Source organism: Seriola dumerili, unplaced genomic scaffold, assembly GCF_002260705.1.
Source record: "Seriola dumerili isolate Sdu_G_001 unplaced genomic scaffold, Sdu_1.0 BDQW01000161.1, whole genome shotgun sequence".
NCBI classification, from domain to species: Eukaryota; Metazoa; Chordata; class Actinopteri; order Carangiformes; family Carangidae; genus Seriola; species Seriola dumerili.
In genome coordinates this window covers 7,724,670-7,748,602 of record NW_019174416.1, presented here as the reverse complement: position 1 = coordinate 7,748,602, position 23,933 = coordinate 7,724,670, and positions in this window count along the sequence as shown.

The following is a 23,933-nucleotide window of genomic DNA, read 5'->3' as shown; positions in this document are numbered from 1 at the left end:
AGTCTTACCTGTGGTTGCTCACCTGGGCTGCACCCTCTTTCAGTATCTGCCACACAAAGTCGCCCCATCTCCAGACTGCTCTAGATCTGAGATCAGACACAGAACAGTCAGTGCAGAGCTAACTAGATAATGTCTACGGGCTCCCTGTCTCTCACAGCGGGGTCATCCAACTCTGTGTCTAAATGTAGTCTGACACTCATGCAGCTAGATAACTGTCCAATAGGTTAGGCATCTTACTATGTAGAGGTTACAAAATTAAGTGACTTTGAACAACCGGTATGACATCAGCAGTAATTAAATGAATGTGAAGAGCATGAAACATTTTAAAATGTTTCTTCTGGGGCGTCGAGTGGCGCAGTGGGTTGAGCACCCATATGTAGAGGCTACAGTCCTCGCTGCAGCAGGCCCTGCTTCGAATCCCGCATCGGACAGCCCTTTACTGCATGTCATTCTCCCTCTCTCTGCCTCCCCATTTCCTGTCTCTCTCTACTATCCTGTCCAATAAAGGCACAAAAAGAAAAAATGTTTCTTCTTGAAGCAGTTTAACTTCCTGAAGCAGTTTAAGAGTGCAGCAGTATGACAAGAAATTTTATAATACCTTAAGGGGCCAAGTAAAATGTGCAACATGTGCTCACTGCAACATTTAACGATGAATTTCAACAAATAAATCAATAATAATTTACAAACTATGCTTTATCTCAATTTTTAAGACACATTTAGATACAAAAAAAAAGCTTTTATTATGTAATGTCTTTTTAATTTCATTTACATTTTACTTTGATTTATTGGATGTTTTATATTTGACTCATGTGAAGCACTTTGTTACTTGTATTGAAAAGTGCTACACAAATAAAATCTCATTATTCTTATCATTAGTAGTATTATTATTATTAGTAGTAGTAGTGTTAGTATTAGTATCTATGATGTGAAATTCAGTGTGTGACCATCTCAGCTCTGTTGCCTCCGGAGCCTCGACGGCTGATGACGCTCACCAGGCTGAGCCAGCCATCAGCCTGAGAAGGAACAACACTTACCTTCACACACACACAGACAGGAAACAGTGCACGCAGACCAAATGTGTATTAGTATTCAGCTGAGTTATCTCTGACCTGTCTGGAGGTCACCACCAGCTCCCTGAAGAGGTCAATGTGGTCGCGTAACTTCTCCGGCTGCAGGAAGCGGAAACGCTTCAGCCGCAGCTGCAGCTCTCTATAGATAGGAAATGAAAAAAAAGTGACAACAGACGGGCTGGTAACAGAAGATAGTTGGTATTGGTCGAATTGTGATGGCTCATGTTATTTACTATATCAAAACAACTCAACCTTATCAGGCTAATTAACAGTCCTGAGCTTGGCATCATATCGTCATGAGCCAATTAATGGTTATCATAACGCCAGAAGGCAAGGTACTGTTGTATTCATGATAAAATCAAACAACATACAACCATCACTGACCTATTTAACTCGTTGACAAGAGCAACTGACTGAAAAAAAACTGTGAGAATAATGTAATGTCACTGAGCCAGCACACAGCTAGCTGGCGGTTGACTTTCATTTTAGCTTACAATAAAGAAAGGTCATCACCGCTCAGTATCCAGTCTGTGCAAACAGCCAATTAATTACACACTGCCGCTCTTGGATGAGGCAATAAATGTCTATTAGTTTGAAATTCAAGATGAGGGAGAAATAAAATGTCATTCATAAATGAATTAGTTTGATATACTTTGTGTAAAAACAACCTTGCAAAGACACGTAACAGCAGCTTTCACACCAAAATATTTTTAATTTTAAAATGAATGAACAAATTAATTTTTTAAAACCTCTTGACTCAAATTGTACGTGGGACTGGAACCGCATGTCAGAAATGCAGACATGCGGGCAGTGTGTCCGATTTAACCCATTAACATTTGCGCTGAAATGAAAACTAAGACGTTCCGCGGCTGCCGTGCACACGCCACGCATCCAGTGTGTTCCAGGCCTGAAAGCAGGTCCAACACATGCAAGACATGGTAACTAAAAGTTAGTTAAGTTAGCGACTAGCTAGAACGTAATGGTGCTATAAGCGGGCAAAGGACCAAACATTTTCCTCATGAGTTGATGGAGACCAAAATGGAGCTAAAAGGAGAGTGAAGTTTGGACTTACATTCACCTGGTGGCTAAAAACACGACTTCAAATAAATGCTAACATCGTTCCATGTCTAATAGAAGTATAAATAAGCAGCTGTTTGCATTTATACATTTTTTTTAATTTATTTGTGATACAACAATACATATAGAAATATATGATTACAAGTTTTTTTTTTTCTTTTTTTTTACAGGAACATCACCCAGGCCCTCAAAGAAGGCCTTGAGGTCAAGCATACACAAACACAGTCTCTGTATAGAAAATAACACAAATAATAAATTATAATGTATAAATAACTATATCAATTATATAGAACATACAACATTCATATAGTTACGAATATTAATTGTAATAACTAATATAAATAAATAAGAAGTGAAAACAGGAAAATTCAAACTACAGAGGTAGACAAAATAAATAAATGAATCAGTAAAAGAAATTTGGGCAGGAAGGGAGTGAAGGTGGCGGTGGTGGCGGTGAGGGGTTAGTCAGGGCAATGCCACTTTCTAATGCCGTCAGGGTGTCACAAAATCCTGCTAAAATCAACCTCTAAGCTTTTTTTTTTGTGAGACTGTTTTGGATTTGTTCCGTAAATTCTTAATAAATGAACTTAATTCGACTTTAATTCCTTTTACAGAGAAAGAATCACAGCAAAGACATTTACGAGTTGCTCAAGCTGTCGCATCAAAGTCAAAGTGTGCGAGAGGTTCACAACTATATTCCACTGCTCATAAAGATATTGCACATGTGGTCTTTCTGCTTCAACAGCACAAAAAAAAAGACAGACAGGTCTTTGGAAGAAGCACATGAGAGGGAGCGGGGAGGAAATGATGAGAGAGGAAGTGACAGAAAGAGGGAGAAAAGGAGAGAGAGCCAGGGAGAGTCAGTATTCCCCCTAATGGAGCAGGCTTCTGCAATGCTTTTCCCCCTGATTACACTAATGACCAATTTGAAGCAGTTTAAGAGCCACTTTGGAGGCTCTCCATCCCTCTCTCTCTTCTCCTTTTCTCCTCTTCTCCTCTGTCCGCATTATCTCACTCCTCCTTATTCCTCTTCCCCGCTTTTCTTATCCCCCCCCCCCCTTCATTCTTTCGTCTGCTTTAGTCATCCTCGTTTTCTCCGTCGAGAGCTGAATCTACCTCTGCCCGTGTGTGTCCTCCAGCAAGCTGCCCATTTGTTTGTGTTAAATATCCAAAGTGAAGGACAGAGAGAGAAAGAGAGAGGAAAGGGCAAACCACAGTGAGAGCGGGATGCTGAGGAGATCTTACACATAGAAACATATGCAGCAGCAGGAGGCAGATTGGTGTTTACTAAAGCAAATATTTCTCAGAGGCAGAGCTTGTGTGGATGCAGAAATTATCTAAGTGGCTGAGTGAGACCTCAAAGGATCGAACCACAGTCTCTTTTTTCTTTCAGATATCCAGTCAAATAAAAATTGAACTCGCTTTGATCAAAATATAAACACAAAATATGATTTTATTTTCCCTGATAGATAATCAATTCAGCAAGCTATCCTTGGTAGTAGAGAGAACTTATCAAGCCTTATCTGAAACAAGCTTACATTAGAGACAGGCAATAACAGGTTTATATCTTATCATGTTTCATTAGTAAGACCTCCCCCAGTTTTCTGATGGAATTTGGTTTTAATGTGCAGTCGATAAACTGAAAAACCTCCATAACGTTCTTGTTTCGTTTTCGATTTTCGGTACATCACAGAGACACAGTTTCAACTTTAAGCAGTTATATATTTATTTATTTACTTATTTTTGGCATCACACACAGTTGTTCTGCTTTGCTGTTTTTTGATTTTGGGGATAAGCTACTGTCAGGAAGTGCTATGTTTACTTCCTGTAAAGGAATTTAAGTCCTTCCCTTTGGCTTAAAGAGCATAATCCCTCCTGTTCCTTGTAGTCATTAGGTGTTTGTTTTCGACGTTGGCTGACTGGGACCGGTTTGACGGTGAACATGAAGCGCTGGTGACTGCTGGTGATTTCTATAAAGGGAAACGTCAATAAACATCAATAAGCAAGATTTTCAAAAGTCTAGCTTTCTAGATTATCTGGAAATAAAGGCAACTAATATAAAAAGGTGATGGCAACAGTTAATTAAAAAGCGAAATATTGTTTAAGTACAGCCTTTTCTCACTCATGCAGATACTGAGATCCTTAGACTTAGGGTATTATAAAATAATGCTAATAGCTAAATCAAAGTCACTCAGAGCAAATGTGATTTCAGAGATGTTTGTAAATTTAGGGACAAAAAGCTGAAAAATGGATTAAAAGGAAATGTATTTCTATGGTTGGGGTCAAATTATGGAACAATGCTAATTAAAGTTTTGTGTTAATTCGCTTTTGGTTTTCAGAAGAATGATCTATAAAGCTATTTTTGAGGGTTACAAATGTGAATTATTTTCTTTTCTTAATTTATGGAACAATATAAATATGAATTAAAAAAAATGTGTAACTTCCTTTTGGTTCTTAAAAGAATGGTTTATAGAGATATTCTTCAAGGTTACAAGTGTGAATAATTCTCTTTTCTATCGGTGGGTAGCTCAGTTGATAAGAATGAAGGCAGGCATATATCGGCATTTTGCTTCGGCCTGAATCACCAGGAAGCTAGACTACTGTAATGCTCTATTCTCCGGTCTACCTTAAAAAAAGTTGCAGACCATTCAGAATGCAGCAGCAGCACGTCTGCTGACCGACACCTGAAGGAGAGCACACATTTCCCCTCTTCCTGAAGGCCCTTCACTGGTTGTCTGCCAGTTTTAGAATGTACTTTAGTCTTCAAATCCCTCAATAGAAGAGCACCTGAATACATGACACATATGCTTTTAAGGTATACTCCCACTAGACAACTCAGGTCCTCTGAGACTGTCCTCACTCAAGGAACAAATAAAAGGGCAGAGAAACATGGCGAGGCAGTCTTCTGTAGTTATGCCCCTCGCCTGTGGAACAGCCTGCCACAGGTCCTGAGGATGGCACAATCTCTAATTACTTTTCAAAGAAATGTAAAGACTTTCTAGCTATTTATGTATTTATTTCATCTATTTGCTTTTTTTGTCCTGTTTTGATGGATTTAATGCTTTTTATGATTGTTATGCACCTTGTATTGCAGTCTTTGCAAAAAAAAAAAGGCGCTATAGTCCCATCTACGAGAGTCTGATTTGCTAGACGCCCCTCCCCCACACTGACCTCCAGACCAGTAGTTTCCACCTCCCTGCACAAACTTAATTCAGTGATGTAAAATTGTGAGGTGTGAAATGGTCCAATATGGACATCATTTCTATAGATACCGCACTGCACAGTTTTGCCTGAACGGCCGCAGCAGAATGATCCAGGCGGGGCAGGGCTGGACGGGGGGCCCCTGGGCGGCAGTTGAATTGTGTGGTATTTACTTCTTCAGCTCTCAGTACGGCCTAGAAACTTTCAGTGGAGTTCCTGCAGGCTTAAATGCCAGTGCAGTGACACTCTGGTACAAAACACTGTGCTAGTCTGTCACTGAAGATTTTGTGATTCAGTTGTGGTTTGTTGAAATTAATATGCTTCTGAATTTTACTGGCCTTTGTGTCCAAATACTAGTTTTAAGTTCAACAGCCACAGGGTATTGAGCTGGAGGCCAAGAGTTAAGTTCTAGTGTACACACCTCATGCTGTTTGCTCTGCTAACACAGCAAACTGATCTTATGATATTACGCCCTCCTTAAACCTCTCTCATTTTTACTTCAGCAATAACTGTCACTGTAGTTTTTTTTTACACAAACTAGAGTATGCAAATGGCCCTGTTCTTACCTGACTCTACACAGTCTGAATAAAGTGTTCCAAAAAGTTTCCAGATAAAGGAGAGACTGTGAGGGGAGAAAATAAGGGAGGAAATGGAAATAGAAGAGAAGCTGGGAAAGAGCAGGGTGACAGATAGATGGGCGTCAGCTGACAGGACAGAGTGTGACTGCAGTCACTGTCAGCGAGATACCAGCTCAGAGCACAGGAACAGAGAGGGGAGACAGAGGGGGGGGGGATGTACGGGGAAGGAATGAAGTGAAGAGGAGGGAATTTCAGCAAAGTCGCAAATGACAATTGGTGAGAACTCGTCAGAAGGTAAGCATCTCAGGGACTGGAACAAGCCCAGATCTACTGTAATTTGACTATCGAAGGTTCCCTCAGAAATATTGTCAGCATTGTAAAGTAAGGATTCCCAAAACAAGTGTATTTTCTCTGAAAGGGGGAAACAGTCTTACTTTTCCAGGTTTTAAATCACCTGTTTTTGACAAAATAAATCTCCAATAATTAAATACAAAATGCTTATTGGGAACTGTGAGGAGATCATCCATGATCCATCACAGCTGCCATTTGTATTATTTGTGAACATAAATGTTCCTCTAATACTAGATGTCCATGTGTTGTTTGATAATAAATCAGGTCTAGGTTCTATATTAATACTGTAAAAGTATCAAAGCCCTCAGTCCACAGAGAAATGCACACAGCCTGTATTCAGAAACTGAACCTTAAAACCAGCCGTCAGGACTTTTGTAACTTTGTGATGTCACAACAAAGCAGTCACTGCTCTCAACCATGGGCCCAAGCCCCGCCCACCTGGACCCACCATACATTCTTGCAGGATTTAGTTTCTCTGAGTGTTTACCCGAAGTCTGCTATATTTTTATTAGATCACTCAGAAAATAGGGAGCCAATCAGAAAAGAGGCTCAGGGCCTCCTCTCTTCTGATTGGCTCACTGACCTGTTGTTACTAGAGCTCCAGAGAGAAGCCTGAGAGAGGAGATGTAAAACTACATCTTCTTATGGATCAACATTTCAAATAAAAACACAAGAAAAGTGTAAAATATGGGACCTTTAAACAGTTTGAATATCAAGCCATAATATTATACAGTTAGAAATGTACGTCCCTTTGGGTTGACTTTACACCGGCACACCCTCTGTGCATCATTGTCCATGACAAGCCTCTCACTTGGCACTTGATTCTATTTAGATTCATATTACACACAACCAATGTGGACGCACACCAAACTCAGGCTGCAGTGTGACACTTCCCTCACCCTCTGTGCCAGATATGTCAGCAATAGAGTAATTGCCCACCCACAACACGTGGTAATGTCACGAGCCAGGTGAGCTCCTACACCAGGAACACAAGGAAAACCTTTCATGTACCTCGCCTCCTCTTTTCAGTGATTTCTCTCCTGCTGTCATCCTGACAGCCTCGCAAGTTCCAGCTGTCTTGAGTCTCTTCTCTCCTGGCCTGACCATTCAGATTTTTTCTAAAATGTGTTCTCATTGCATTGTGTTGTTTTTGTTCTAGTCATTCTGTTTTCTGACACACAGTCCATACCAAACAAATAACAACCATGGCCTGACCAAGCATCATCCGCTGATAAAAACCGTGTGAAACAGTTGAAAGCAGTGGTAAAAGTATCATAAAATTACTCAAGTAAAAATAGCAATCCATCGCTCTATAGAAATAAACCTTTAAAAGTATCAAAAGTAAAAGCACTCGTCATACAGAATGCCCCGTATTCCATGGTTAAAGTTGTGGATTAAGATTAACATCAGTTATCATGCATTGTCACAGATTTCCAGGTCCACCACAACCAACTACTGCATGATGGTATTGCTTACATTTAATTTATCAGTGATGATGAGCAGTATAGCAACGTAACACTGAAGTAAATGTAAAAGTACCATAAATAAAGTAGGATAAAATGGAATCATTCAAGTAAAATACAACTGCACTTAAGTAGTTGAGTAACTGTATTCAGCTACTTTACACTACTGTAAGTAAGTGGACTGTCGGTTGGGTTGGGATTGTTTGGTGAAAACATTATTTCTTTGGTCAAAAAATCTAGTTTCTAGTTTATAAGCCTTTTGATTTTGAATTTGAATCTCAAAAGAATTAAAATCTAAGAACTGGTTTGGCATTACTGTGGTTTACAATTAAGGATTACACAGATTAAAGTGCATTCTCCATCTCTAGTGGGTTTTCAACCTGTTCCATCTCTCATTTCTCATGTTATAGTAGGATCTGACGACTGATGGTGGCATGGTTTTCTTGAATTTTTTAAAAGGGACTTAAATGTGTCATGTTTTCAATTTCTGGCATTATTTTCGTTCCATAAAGACAAGCGTTTAAAGCTTGAAGAACATGAAAAGTCTTTGGACCATCCTAGAGTACTGATAGAGTTGCTGGAAATACTTAAAATTTCATAGTAGCTGTTTTTGCAAAGACATACATTATTCTTTTCTTTTTCAACTTTGATCAATTTATCTTTTATCTACTTCTTTCTCTTGTTAACCTGCAGACATCAAACCAGATGTAACATGAATGGATGGTTGAGATTCCTTCCTCTTCCATTCCTTGTTCTTCTTCTTCGTCATATCTCTGCTCTCATTTGTCATTCTTTGCTCCACTTGCACTTCTTCACTCTTTCTGTCCTCCTCTCTCGCGCGCACACATGCATTCATTTTGTCATACATGCTCACTGAAGGATTTCTCCTTCTGATCCCACTCATCCGTCTGCTTCCTTCCTCTCATTTTGCCCTCCTCCCTGCCATTTGTTAGCACTTTCTTTCATTTCTCCTCTGCTCTATCTTTCTCCTCGGCTCACTTTCTCTCTCCGCTCTCTCCTTACAGCTTTCTTTTTATTCTTCTTCCCCCTCTTTTCCAGTGCAATAATGAGTGAGAGGTGTAGAGGGACCCCCAGGCCCTTATCATTTTCTCTCCTCCATCCTCTCGCTCTTTCCCTCCCTCCTTCCTGTTTCTCGCTCATTCATCTCCCTCTGTCTTTCTCTCTTTAAAGCCAGAGTATGGGGGGGGGGTGTAATTATACAGAAGGTATTCATGTAGCCAGTTCCCATGGCGACTGCACTGTTGCAGCACAGTGGAAAAATGGCGGACAGTCAGTTGCCAAGAGGTTGACTCACTGTAAATTGTAACACACAGAGGTTAAATCAATGCATTTTGAAGGCCAGTATCAATATATACTGACTGTGTTGGAACTTAACCGGCAGACTCACGCTGATGAGCAGATTTCCTGTTAAAGGATAAGGCTTGTTTTACTTAGTATTTTTCTTATTGTCGACAAATTCCACTAAAAGATCCAAAATCCAACACTTCCCTCTCTACCCTGTGTGTGGCACTCGGGCTTAAACCCATCGGTCCTCCGACTTGAATCTTTAAAAACGGGTCATAAATATAAAGTTGAATTATTTAAAAAGGCTCAGTAGTTTTTAGCAAACGTTACTCAAGCAGGAGGAATTAATGCATGTGTTGGGGGATATTTTGAGCTGCAGATTATCACACATTCGATTGAATGAATGGATTGAATCAGAATACATTTCAATGCCGTTGATGAGATGCATAGAATTTTTTTGAAGGTTAATCACCAACTGATGAATAATGAACACTTGTGTGAATTTATTGAAGTACTTGGATCCAACCTACGAGATAGTTTTCTTTGTAATGGACAAAGACCTGAACAATATATATGTTGTATCCATCAAATAAAAACCCTTGTTGACTCAGGGCAGGTCGGTCAGGGTTGATTACATGTTGTTATTGGCTAGTGAGGGAAATCCCAGCACACCCATGAATGACAGGCACACAGAGAGAGGGACAGATTGGTTTGATGGACCATCGGCACACTGATATGGCGTGATTTCTGCTGGTGCTTTTTATTTTAAAACCACTTAATCTCATATGTCTGTGGTTGTTTTACTTTCTGCCCTTCTGTGTTTCCCGCCCTTCTGATTGCTTCGATTATTTCAACCCATTCCCAGTTACCCTTTGCCTTTCTTGTGTATGTATGGTGTGCCTGAAATCAGTACACACACGTAGTACACTGCGTACACAGTATGCTCACTGATGTGGTGCGTGAATTTTGACAGGGTAATGTTGTCCCAAATCAAGCACTGCCGTCGTGCACTCACAGGAGATGACGATTGGAACACGTGATTGTCACCAACCTGCCGCCCGCGTTGCTCACTCGACTTAAATTGAACATTTTACTTTTCCTGTGTGCGCCTCCGCTGTCATGAAACACTGAAATTAAGCTGCCATCCGCACAAACAATACGTCCTTTTTCCTTCACAAATTTGAAAATGCGTCGGTGGACCCTCACCGTCCACATCGCCAAGATGGCAACCGTTGAATGTGAGAAGCGTCCATCGTTTTAGACTGAACCTTTTGACCGGTTTGAGTGCACCATCCGGGTACTTGCAGTGCACTGCAAGTTGCCATACTTGTCAATGTGAACTCTCTACTGCACTCAAAACAGCAAATGTGAGTATAGTAGTACACAAAGAGCATTAGTCTGTGTTACCTTTACTCTTTGTCAGTTTGTCTTCTTCTGTTCCCAGAATGCTCCTCGTCAGAAGATTTGTTGTTTCTTCCTCGTTGCTCTCCTGCCTGGCTTTCAAGTCACCTGCCTGGTTATCCCCCACCCACCTGTGAGCCTGTGTTTCTTTATCAAAGTGTCTTCACTGCATCAGCCTTTGTGAGTCTGCGTTCTGGTTCTCCCTGCATTTGTCGAGACAGACGGCTCTGTTGTCAATGTGTTTGTGGAAAAGAGAGAGAGAGAGAGAGAGAGAGAGAGAGAGAGAGAGCGGGCAAGGATTTTGATATTGTGGCAGGTATCAAAAATAAATCAATATATGAGAAACACTGAAAAGTGTAAAAATATCTTAGGCTCATTATAAAACGAGCAGGACAAAGTGTAGGTAATTAATGAGAAACACTGATGACGTGTAGCGTGTGAGCGTTCTGACATTTGTGGCAGTGGGTCAACGTATAACAATTATGGGAGCAAGGTCACAGAGTACACAACACAGTCAGCCAGAGATGTATCATACAGCCATATCCTGAGATATTAAGACGTTCCAATGTCTTCTATTTTTTAACATTTTAACAATGCTAAAGCTTACAAATTTGACAAATTTGACATTAAATTTGGCATTAAGTTGATTTGGCCACCATGTTAAACAGTTGCCTATTTGAACATCCAGTTGACTCTGAGCAACTTCAGCACTAATTCTAGTCGTATTCCACCTTAAGAAAGGATGTATTGACTTTCATTTTAGTCTGTTTTGGTTTCTCCCAACTCCTGAGGAAAATATCTGTCTCTGCTCAATGTTCCACTATGGTCACCAGTTTCTTACTAACTTTGTGTGTCTGCTGTTTGGTGCTGAGTACTGTGCAGGGGGTTATTAGAGCTTTTTGGCTAAAAACAGCCGCCTGCTGCGACTCACAACACTGAGGTCAATGAGAGCAGTGAGACTGAACCAAATGTGGGTCAGAAAACCAAAACAATATGTTCAAACAGGCTCTAAATCTCTGAAGAGCTGAGTGGTTGAGTGATTATTCTATGTAGTCTTATAACTACTAGCAAACCCTTTCACATTACACAAAGACGTCTGATCCATCGTTAACATGAAAATATTGATTAGTGCAGCCTTAAGGTCTGAATTCTTCAATTGTCTGCTGCGATCTTTGATGGAAATCAGGCATGCTTCTCGTAGAGCTTTGTAAAACAATGTTATTGACATGTTTTCATGTGCGCGCTTGTAAGTGACTACATTTTTAATTTGGCTTCCTGTAACAAACAACAACTCTTCCTTGAGGCGATTTCCCACTGAGAGGGATTTTCAAAAAGCGTACTCATGCATTACAAAATAAAAAATTTTCAGCCCTCACAGGCTCCCTTGTGAACTTGTTCCATTTAATTTCCAGTGTTTTGTAGGGGGGCTCCTTTTAGGGGAAATTTAGCCTACCAAGAAAAGCACAGCAGGGAAACACTGGCTTTTGTTGTGAAGCGCAGCTCTCTCTGGTTATTAAAGGGATTGCTGAAAGAGGATGATTAAAATGAAAGAACTAAATGTCTTGATGTCTGAATGTCTGCTAAATCTTACTATGAGGTAACTGGTAGTCATCGGCGCAGAAGAATAGTTCTTTGTGACAAACAGTTCAATGAAGATGTTACGGTGCAGTGAAATGCATTGTGCTGTGGTATGAAAAGCTGTTTTGTTAAAGAGAGAACTTCAGTGGATAAATCATCTTATATCTTATTTAAACAATCACTTAACTTTGAAAGACTCCATGTTTCTTGAAAGGCAAAATTCTTACTGGATACATAATAAGACAAGCCATGCTAGTGGCTCTATCAAGCTGTACTTGAGCTAAATGCTAACGTCACAAACATTCTCACAATATAAAGGCTAACCTTCAGGGGATTAGCATTCTAACATGTATTAACTAGCATCAAAGGATAGGTTCACATTTTGTCAAGTCTATCTTAAAACAATACTCCTATACCCATATATACACCATGACAGCTTTTGGTCACTGAAGTCATTCCTTCCTCCTGTCCAAAACTGTCCTTGACTCAGCTATTACTAACTCATAATATTCATCAAAATCAAATTGTCACCTAGATTGTCTTATTTTAATACAAACACAAATGCATACAGTTCAGAAGACATAATGTACTTAGGCAGTGGTGTTTTTCTGCTACAAATGTGCTAATGCTAGTAAGCTCATGATGACAATGCTAATATGCTGGTGTTTAGCAAAATTTCATGTTGCCCCATTTGAAAGTTACTGAGATATTTCACTTCAGACTAAAATGGTGGACAAACCAACCAACATCGCAAATCCTAGATCCACGCTGCTTGCATTGCGACCAATTCTACACGTAGCGGCTTTAACTCATTGAAATACCCACACAAGGTCAAAACAAAGATGAATTTGTACTGTGGAGTTAAATCATTCAAACTGTTCATCAAATATCTTACAATATTTGAAGCTAAGTATTAATCACAAGGAGCAGCTCTAGATTTTTATGGTTGGATCTTAACTTTTCTTCTAATTTACAGCCGCGAACTCACAACTCCAATCTTCCCCTGCTCTAAATCTGGACACTATACGGCCACCAGAAATTAATGGTATGTAACGACCACCGTAAATACACATCTAATTATCCCTGGTGGATCCTTCAGTGCACACTGACTTCACCGTAATAACATCATAAACTCTGGAGAACGTATATATGCGGTGTCACAGGCACAGGGTTAAGCGCTCAACAGGGATTGGTCAAATACGGCCTATAACATCCTTTACTAATTCTTTGATGAAGATTGTTGTATTGACAAGTGATTGATGATGGGGACATTAAGGGTCATGGCACAGACACATTTTGAATTTATCTGTTGATGTCTGTTTTTATCCTTTATTTTATTTTTCTTTCTCTCATTTGTTCCTTCTTTCTGTTGGCACTTTATCTTTTGTTCCATCCAATTTTTTTTTCTGTTATTATGTTAACTGTGTAGTGAGGACAGCCCTCCCCTCAAGACTAATGTGATTGTCACTGAATGCTTTCCTTCATATTCTGTTTAATATGCTTTCTTAGATAAAATGCATGCTTAGAATCATTATTGACTGACCATGGTGAAAAACCGTGTGTGATCTCTGCGGGTAAACTTCAATTAAATGAATCTCCCTATGGTTGGTCATTTCAGATCCTGCTCCTCCTTCCTCTATCTCTTAATACAAAGATGCAGATGCTCATTGGAGGAAAGTTACAACTCCATCCAGTTGATGAAAAGAACCGCACCTACACATCGGGAGATCTGGAACATTTTGCGCTTTGACACGTTCGGCGTCGACACTTAACTTATTTGCTGCCCTGCCTTTATTTTACTCAACTTTAGGCTTGTCTTCATCATTTTTGCTTTTTGTTTTCATTGTTCAAGATCTGGTTCACCAAACTTCATCCCTGGGGTTTTTACCTCATCTAGACTAGATGGCAATCCAACAATGTTTTTTTTTTTTTTTAAAGTCTTTATTAAGGTGTGTGCTCATTGTGATTTTAATCTGAAACCAGCCTCATTTTGCAGTTAAGTACTGAACTAAGTAAATCCACATTTTACAGTCTTTTTATGTGATTCTCTAAGTCTTGTTTTGATATTTGAATATTTTGTTACCTGTGGAGCAAATTATTTTCTATTATATTGACATCAACAGACCAGCAGAGAGACATCACCATCGACCAAGTTCTGTCTGTTTGCATCCTCCATCCACCTGGAGCGAGGCCGTCAGCTGCTCCGCTTTCAGACACATGTTGTTTGACAACCTCTGCGCCCCAGGGAGCGCTGCACCACTGGGGAGCTGCGAGTGGATTCAGCACCAAACCACTTTGGATCCAACCGAGAGGTGTCATCTTGTTGTGCTATAAAGTAAGTCTGTCTTTTCAGATATCCATTCATTCATGTGTTAACTTTGCACACTGCTAAATTACAAACAAAAATGATTAAACCCGAATCAGTCTTCAGATTGCTTGATGACCTTAAGAGATTACTGGGCCACCCTCGTCTCCCCCTTTTCTCCTAGGGAGGGTTTTAGGAGACTTTCAGATTGATGTGATCTCAAGAAAATATCGAGTTAGGATCTTACTTACAACTCCCTATAGTGCTCCTTGTGGCTTTTTAGGAGCCATAAGAATAAGACTTGAATAAATTCAAGAAGTTACAATTGATGATATCTCATCTACTCCTTCCATTTCTCCCATTGTGATCTCAATTCAACATCCATTTGTCTTACCTAGGTCTCAAAACTTCATTCTCATTGTCTCATCTTTTCTCCCTAGGGGGTTTTAGAAGCAACAACTGAGATTTAAGATTGAGATCTTACTATTCTCTTAAACTTAAGAGTTTAAGAAAAGACTAACCTGAAATGATTTTCCTCTGGGCCAGCTCCAACCCAACACCACCAAGCAGGCTAGTGCTCTGAATTATTAATGTTACTGGTTAATTTTTTCAATTACCTATAGACATTTAGCAATGATGAAGTCGTTGTTTATATGTTCTTTTAAGGCAGAAATAAAAGATCCCTGAACTGAGATCTTAACTACATGTGATTATAAGACTGATTCATTTGGTATAGGAAATAAAATACAATTTCAATGAGAGCAAATTTAAATTTAAAGTGTAAGCCTTTGTTCTGCTACAGCTGGTACAGCCAAACACTGTGCGGACACACGCACGCACGCACGCACACACACACACACACACACACACACACACACACACCTAAAATGGAGCAGTTGCAAGTCACACTTGTTGGCATTTTATTTTCATGCTGCTATCTTCGACCAGGCAGCAGCACAGCTCCCCGCTGAGCCGGGGTGGACACTGACTGTCACTGTCTGAATCCTAAAAGATTCACAGGCCAATTAGTCCACTGAAGTATGAAGCCACTGTGAGCCGAGCGCCACGAGGTCAGCATCTGCAGGCAGACGCCTTACAGTTGGGTAATCACCCAAAACTCTTTACTCCTGAACAGAAAAGCGATCATCACACGAGGGACGGGCATGAGATCAGTGCTCATATATAATGAAGCCCTCTGTGAGGAGGCCGGCAAACTCTGGATCCATGTGGATCTCAGTGGCACGGAAAATACCCTATAGAGTGCAATGCTAATTTTATGCAAAGCAAATGTGTGAGCGTGTGCGTCAGAGAGAGACAGAGAGGGAGAGATTATGTGTGTGGTCTGCCCCCACAGGGTAATATAAAATTACAGTTGAATATAACACCTACTGCACAGCTAAACACCAGCCTTGAGATCAACATGTATTTTCCACAGCCAAAATATTTGCGCGGTGTTGTGTCATCACCTCATGAACATGATCAAGAGCGTGAATGGTGAGATGATCGTCAAAGGAATCGGAGGACTGTTGATCCAATCGTGTGTCTAATAGAAATTGAAATGACATATCACATTGTTGGTTGATAGAATTTGTTCAGGTCAGAAACAATTCATAACCAGAAACAGTATTTTTAGCTTACTTTAACTACTTCAACAATCTATGTTATTTTTTTGTTCTTAACCTAAGTATGTCACTTTTGATAAGGCTTTGATATTAAAGTTCCCCTCCAGACATGTTTTAAGCTATGTAAAAATACTCTGTTATGATTAATATTACATTTAACATGACTTTCCCATGTAAAAACTGAAAAAAATGGAAAACTGGAGCTTCAAAAACATCTACTCTGACTTCTTCGTTGAGAAATTCTGGATCAGGCCTTATGCCCAGCCTACCACTGCTGCCAGCGCTAGGTTGACAGGTGAAAGAGCAGAGAGTATCAAGATGGTTAGAGGAGGAAAACATCAGAGAGACTCAGTCAGACCCAGATTCAGTAGTTATGCAGTTTAGGATCAAGGAGTTTGATGTGCACCAAAATCAGCGACTACAACATGTATCAGAGCGGCTTGTAACTGGCGGTGGCTGATACAGTGATACAACTCTTGCTCTGTGTACTGACAGCATTTCGATGAACGGTGAAAGAGCAGAGAGTATCCAGACGGTTATTGTTAGAGGAAACATGGGCGGGACTCAGCCACATGTTTGAGCCTCAGTCAGACCCAGACTCAGATGAGGAGCCTGTTGAGACCAGAATCAGAGACTAGCAGACGGAACAAGATGGTTAGCAGTTAGTTAGCATCTTTTGCTCGTTTATGTTGTTTGTTAGCTTGTAACCGGTAGTGGTTGACATACTGATATGATTTCAGGTTTATTTTGCCCTGCCCCTCATCCCTGCAAGTTGACTGGATTAGTCCCTTGGTGATGTATGAAACCCTGGCTGTCTGAATCTGATTTTATGAGCCTGTCAATGTTTCACTGCAGTTCAAGGTGGAAATGCATGACTGTTTATTTCCCTCATGATATATCTTGTATTATATAAAAACATCATATGGATGTTAACAAGGTTAAAAAGTTGAATTTCATCAGAGGGGGTCTTTAAAACCCTGTGTTTGCTTGTGTCAGTGTTGTTCAAGGGTAAGAGCTCAGCATCCACCTGCCTGCAGTAGTTATTGCATCATGCTTGTTTCTGCGGCTTCACAGTACACTCCTTCTGTCAGCTTTTAACCAGAATGTAACACACTGTATATCACAGCTGTGTTAACAGCGGAGCTTGTGAAAGAGACACTTTTGCTAAAAGCTACTGACTGACACCGATTCAGCACTCTCAGTTCAGCTTGATTATTATAGTGTTAAAGATGCCATTCACTCATGTAGGCTGGGTGTCTAAAGACAGACAGAAACATGTCACTAACATATTTCATCCTGCATGGCATGTGTAATGTTGTATGGTCCTGCCATAGCACATGTATCCAGGACACATTATCCTCTGTCACGGATTTTTATCCCAGTTGATCTAAACTGGATTTGAACTGTATGAGCTCACCATATCTGCAGAGCAAGCTTTACACAAGCTGGCTTTTATATCTGTCTCACCTAAGAGTTTAAGAGGTTGTTGGAGGAGTACGCTAATGTATCAATTTATGCTAATTTACGATCATTATGGCTCATTAACCTGAGATTTATCATCAACCTCATTAGCTGCATGATGCAATAAATGAGGCTAACCAGGCAGAGAGCCTGCTATAGTAAATAAACTGATCATTTACCAGAAATTACTTGTTTATGGACTTGTAAAGACTTTAACCCTAACTTGTTTTTTTTTTTGTTTTTTTTAAAGCATTCTGTGAATTAAATGCTAAATTATTCGCCTTGATATGTTGCTGGTTATTTTGTTATGTTTGCAGTATGTTTATATTGATCGATGCCTATAAAGTAACAGTAAAATCATGTATATAATAACTTGGAATTATTTATAAGTCTTTCTTTTTCTGTGTTTCTCTCTCATGACTGACTGACCCCTTTAACCTCCTTTCACTTTTATTTTCAATGGGGTTTTTTTATGTGTCAGTCTGCTGAACGAATCATCACTCACACACAGACACACACCCACACACACACACACCCACACACACACACACACACACACACACAGTATTTTATGACTTGACTGTCATGAATATGCAGGGTTCGGGATCAGGAACCTTGTATAAACTGACAGGAAGACAAATGATGCAATGCGCTGAAATACACACTCGCTCAATGCTTCAATTAACTAAAAACCACTGTGTGTGTGTGTGTGTGTGACAGTGGGGTCCAAAAGTCTGAGACCAACAGTTGACTTTTTGACCCCACTGTACATGTACATACTGTATGGTATTGAAGTGACAGAAAAGGCTCTACGTGTGTCTGAGAGAGGGAAACGAATGGACTACTATGTATGTGCATGTACAGTATTAAAGCGTGAAAGACAGATGGTGTATGTGTGTGTATTGTGCATTTGGCAGTGTGTACCTGCTAAGAGACGTCTATTAGCCTCCATTCAGCAGGCATCCATTTACATCCTCCTGAGCTGCAGTGAGCCTGAGAGCTGCAAAGTGTTTCCATCAGCAGCAACAGTCATTTGTTTGGGACAAGGGCATTAGTGCTTTCTAGGCTCTTGAAGAAGGGTGTGCATTATTCAAGTGGCACGCAGAAATAGTAAATATACATATAATCAATGTCCAATCTGAAATTGATGAAGCATGAACATGGAGGCGTGATTATATTTCCACAGACGCTGATGGGCACACACACACACACACACACACACACACACACACACACACACACACACACACACACACACAGAGCCCAGACACTGGTTGTGTGAGGCATCTTAAGAATGTCCTTAAAAGGCTGATAATATTCCCTTTAATTAAACCTGTTTAATTTAAATAAGAAGATATATTAGTTGCATGAAAGCACTTTGGTGTCTGTCACTCACACGCTGAAGGTGTCATCTTTATTCAAAGAAACTCCTGAAAGGGGTATTGCACAGATTTTACACCTGCAGATTTGCTTATTTTATCATCACAAGTGCTACTTCACAGGGTGCTGTGAAAACACTATAATGTTTTCTGCCCTGGAGGAGCTTTGTCGACCTTGAGAAAATAAACCTTATTATGTCATAGTGGTTCCTCAGCTTTGGCTTAAAGACTACAAAATTCACAGAAAGCCTGTGTTACAACCATAGACTATATAAAGATGGACATAGCCTCCGTATTGTCACCAATAGGTTTTTGAAGAGCAGTATTTGAAGCTCAGAGTGAGCTGCTCTGCCATCGCCATCATGGCAGTGCCTGACTCTGCCTAATTGCCAGCTAATCTAAAAATGGGGAAAGAGGTGGGGTGTGTGTGGAGCTGAGACTTTGGTTATTCAATTATGAATAACCTTAAGCCTTAATAAAATTTAAACACGTGAGTTATATAAAAATTCACCCCCCATTCAGTTGTCATGAAACAGGAAATTTGCTTTGTACCAGGCGGTAAAAATGTTTCTTTCTGCTGTAAAGTTGGACATTTTAACATTGATTCCAACCAATTCCAATTCCAGCCTCAAGTTGCCATTCTGACTAGCAAAACAAATGGAAGCATAATAACAGTACCCCATTTATACTGCTTTTTTATACCTTTAAAACCACTGTGTGTAGAATTTTAATGCTATTGTAACATATATATATATATAATATAACTACATTAATTTTAATCCTTTCGAGTTATTTTGATGGCATACATTATCAGTTGAAGAAGAAAATTAAGGAACTTTGCTGAAAATGTGTGCTTTTATTTTGAGGGTAAACATCACCTGTTATCATCTGGGTGCTTTTCTTTTTTTTTTTTTGGCGTACTCTAGGGCTCCTGCTTTACCATTTGAGAGGCTGTGTTTTCAAAGGCAGACCTGATCCAGAAATCAGAAGTTTTCAGATAAAACTTTGAGTTTAATTTTACTTTGTAACATATGTTTCCTTTCCTTGTATTAATAGCAGCAAAAAGCGCACGACAGCAGCTTTAAAATTTAAATGTGACACCGGATGATCTGTACCGTACTGCCTAGTATTTTGTCTTCACTGATGACTCTGCTACATCACATGACAGTCCCTGACCCCGGACTGTTTCATCCAGCTGCTCTGCATGTCCTTGATTACCTCCCAGCTGCTTCCCATTGCTCCAGACTATTTTAGTCAGTGTCTCCAGACGTCTTTCGTCTGCTTGTCGAGCTCTCCTCCTGTTCTGACCTGGTGGGCCTGTATCCTCACTATAGTCTGTCCCATCTGACCTGCCGTTAACCTGGTTAAATGAAGGTGAAATAACCTCATGCCACCCTAATTTCATACTACCCTTGTCGTAATTTCCAGTTTCTGATTTCTAAATAGCGGTCACGTTTGATCGTGACTGGGAAACTCTGATTTTCCTGAAAACACAGAATAATCTGACTTTGAGCTTTTTAATGCAGAAAAGCCTGAAAACCAAATAAATCACATCAGCTTGAGTCTTTTGTTCATATCAATGAAAACTGACAATAACCAGCATTTCAGCTGTAACCCTACAACTATCTTCAGTTGTCAGGCGATGTGAACGTTTGCAAGACATACAGAGATTTTTTATTTTCCTTTGATTTTCTTATTTGCCCCAGTCCCCTTGTTTCTGCATATTCTGGTTGTTTGTAAAATTGACCTCTGGACTTTCAGGAATCTGACGACTTTTGATTCAACCCAGTGGAAATTAAAACATACTTGAACTTTGACACAGATTTGTGACTACACTTGGACTTCAGCCTTTCAGTGATCTGCAAATGAAGTTGTGTTTTAGAAACTTTCAGCAAACTGAACATACAGATAATCAGTGGTGAAGTGGAGTGAGTTATGTTTTCGTGGATGTTTTAATGCATCTGTAGAGACTTGTTTTTTTTTTTGGCCTTTAACATCCAACAATTTTGTTGCAACTCAATAAACAAAACAAGAAATGCAGTTTTGCCAGTAACTGTGACTCTGCTAAATCAAGGAGTATCAAATTTCCCACAGGTCATTTTCCATGATTGGTGTTGATTAATGGACAAGCTGTCGACTATTAACCCTGTGAAAATGTTTGTGCAGTGTCTTCCGAGGCTCTGAAGGAGGTTAACGGTCTTTAATTAGAAAAGTCAACCCCGGGGCGCCCTGGTGACTCACCTGGTAGAGCGCAGTTAGGCCCAGTCCTTACTGCAGCGGTCTGGGTTCACAGCGGTCACAGGCTTTCTTTGCTGCATGTCGTCCGCTCTCTCTCGCTCAACTTTCCTGTCGCTCCCTGTCACAGTAAAGGTGAAAAAAACTGCCCAAAAAATAACTTAAAAAGAAAAGAAAACGCACTAAAAGCACATCATCAGCAGTGACACATCTCTGCTGTGGTTGGTGTTCACTCTCCTTCTTCACATTTACGGTCCCTTTTTAATGCATTTTTGCATGCATTTCAAATGGTGTCAGTGTAAACAACAAACCAACACACACAGCCTTGCAGAGTTGCACCAGAACACACATTTCACACGTTTCACCTGACAGGGAGTTCACTGTAAAGCACATATCCAGGATAAAGCCAAAGTGAGACAGGAGGATGATCGTTATTCTGTTTTTTTATGTGTTAAAGATATGTGCTGTGACAAGAGATCGTACAGCGTCATTATATTACAATAACACGTGCTGCGGGAGCTTTTGGTCTTGATTTTTCTGCTGTGTTCATTGGCTCGTTAGACGTGATGGACAAGGACGGGGGGAAAATGAAACCATGCTTGGAAATAGCCCGAATTATCTCCAACTCTCACATTCTCATTCGTCTGCCGTTCTCTCATTTTCTGTGTTAAACTGTGTAATTGAATGCATTCCATTCCCCACAGAGCGCCCCGGCTACTTTTCTCCATCTTCTCTCTGACACCTGACTTCTGAGCAACCTCCACTTCACAATCGCCTCCCAATTTCCCCCCCAGAAGGAAACTTAACATCTGCAGCTATGAAGCATTTTCAGTCGGGAGATAATGTTCGGATATCAATTAAAGAGCAAAGGGGGAACAAATGGCAGCCGCCAACGTTGTGGGAATTCAGAAATTAAGCAGTATTCCCCTTTAACCAAGGCTCTTGAAATTGCCTTCCCAGGTGTATTGGTTTCTGTGTCAAACTATGAAATCTAATGAATCCAGTGCAATAAAATCCCCATACTACTTTCTCTTATCTTTAATTTGACGCCTGACTTTTGTGGCGACCGCTATTGTACAATCACACTCTAATTTCCCCCCAAAGCAAAATTTGCCCAGTCTCATGACACGCAGGCACCAATGATTAACTGTGAGCAATTACTACTTGAATAGGGGGCCTTCCTTGTCTTCTCTCTTTGCCCCATAAAAGACAAGACTAGCTATTAATACTGAAGCACGATGTCGTCTTTGTGTGACCTGTCAGCTTCAGAGGATTTCTCTATTCTGGGGACAGGGACACAGCAGTCATTCTGAATAACTATCTGCACCAGTTAGAAAACATTTAGTCGCAGGAAAAATACACAAGTGTGCACGGTGCTTCGTCGAGGTCCATGATTCGGGGTTTTCCATGTTGCTAGGTTACCCATACTGACATTTAATATGACATATACAGTATGTTCCTATATAAAGAGTGATGATGCCGTATATTTAACCTATAAGGGGATATATTATTTCAGCATTCATACAAGTTCATATAAAGTTTATACAAGTTTTTTTGATAGGACAGTGGAGATTGGCAGGGAAATCGGGGACTCGCTGCTCAGGGCATCTGCTCCCTGATGGTGTGCACCCCGACTGATCGGCTATTGGGCCACCACCATAGTAAAATATTTATATTAAAAATATCTGTAATGGGGCGTCGAGTGGCGCAGTGGGTTGAGCACCCATATGTAGAGGCTACAGTCCTCGCTGCAGTCGGCCCCGGTTCGAATCCCGCATCGGACGGCCCTTTACTGCATGTCATTCCCCATTTCCTGTCTCTCTCTACTGTGCTATCAAATAAAGGCATAAAAAGCCCCCCAAAAAAATATTTGTAATGAGGGGCGCCCAGGTGGCTCACCTGGTAGAGCGCGTACCGCTTGTACCGCGTGTACCGCATGTCATCCCCTCTCTCTCTCTCCCTCACCCTCCTGTCTGTCTCTCTCTTTAGTATCTGAGTAAAGGCAAAAATATCTTTTTTGTATGGTGTAACATGTTGCGACCATATATGTTAACATGTTAATCACGAGGTAGAGCAGGGCGTCCACAAATCAGAAGGTCAATGGTTCGACTCCGACTCCTCCAGTCAGTGTGTCAAAGTGTCATTGGGCAAGATACCGAACCCCAAGTTGTTTTTTATTTTTTTTATTTGTGTGTGTGTGTGTGTGTGTGTGTGTGTACATATGGTAGAAGCACTGTATGAGTAGTAGAAAGTGCAGGTATGTGTGAATGGGTGAATGTGGCTTGTAGTGTGAAAGCACTTTGAGTGGTCCATAAGACTAGAAAAGTGCTATGTACGTGCACTAAAACAACAAACATATAAAAATGTTATATATCTTATTATCTCATATATTTTATTCTTATTAATTTCAAACAAATGTTTATTTTCCCATTCTTGGCAAGTGGTCTCAGACTTGCGCATGCACATGCGGAGGTGAGCACTGTCATTAAAATGATTGATGAAATCTTCATCCGAGCTCGCCATTTCTAGCGTGTCGGTTGCTAGCTCGGAGGTTGTTGTTGTTGTTGGTTTCCCATAGCAAAGGGCCGTTTGAAAACAGTAATACACAGGGGAAGCAGACGAATGGAAGAAGAATAGAAGAATAGGCGCCCAGTGGCAGGTTGCATACCCACAGCCTACATCTGTTGAGTCAGAGTATCTGGGTGGCAATATATTTCCTTTAGTAGAATATGAACATATCAGAAATGGTTAGACATCATCATCTGGAGGAAAGAAAGATAGGGATGTAAACCAAAAGTGTGGGGAAAACGATGACTTTCATTATTAAACGCAGCGCAAAACAACTAAAAGCGCTGGTCTCTAAACAACCGGGGATTTTGGGATTGATTACCAACAACCAAAGGACAA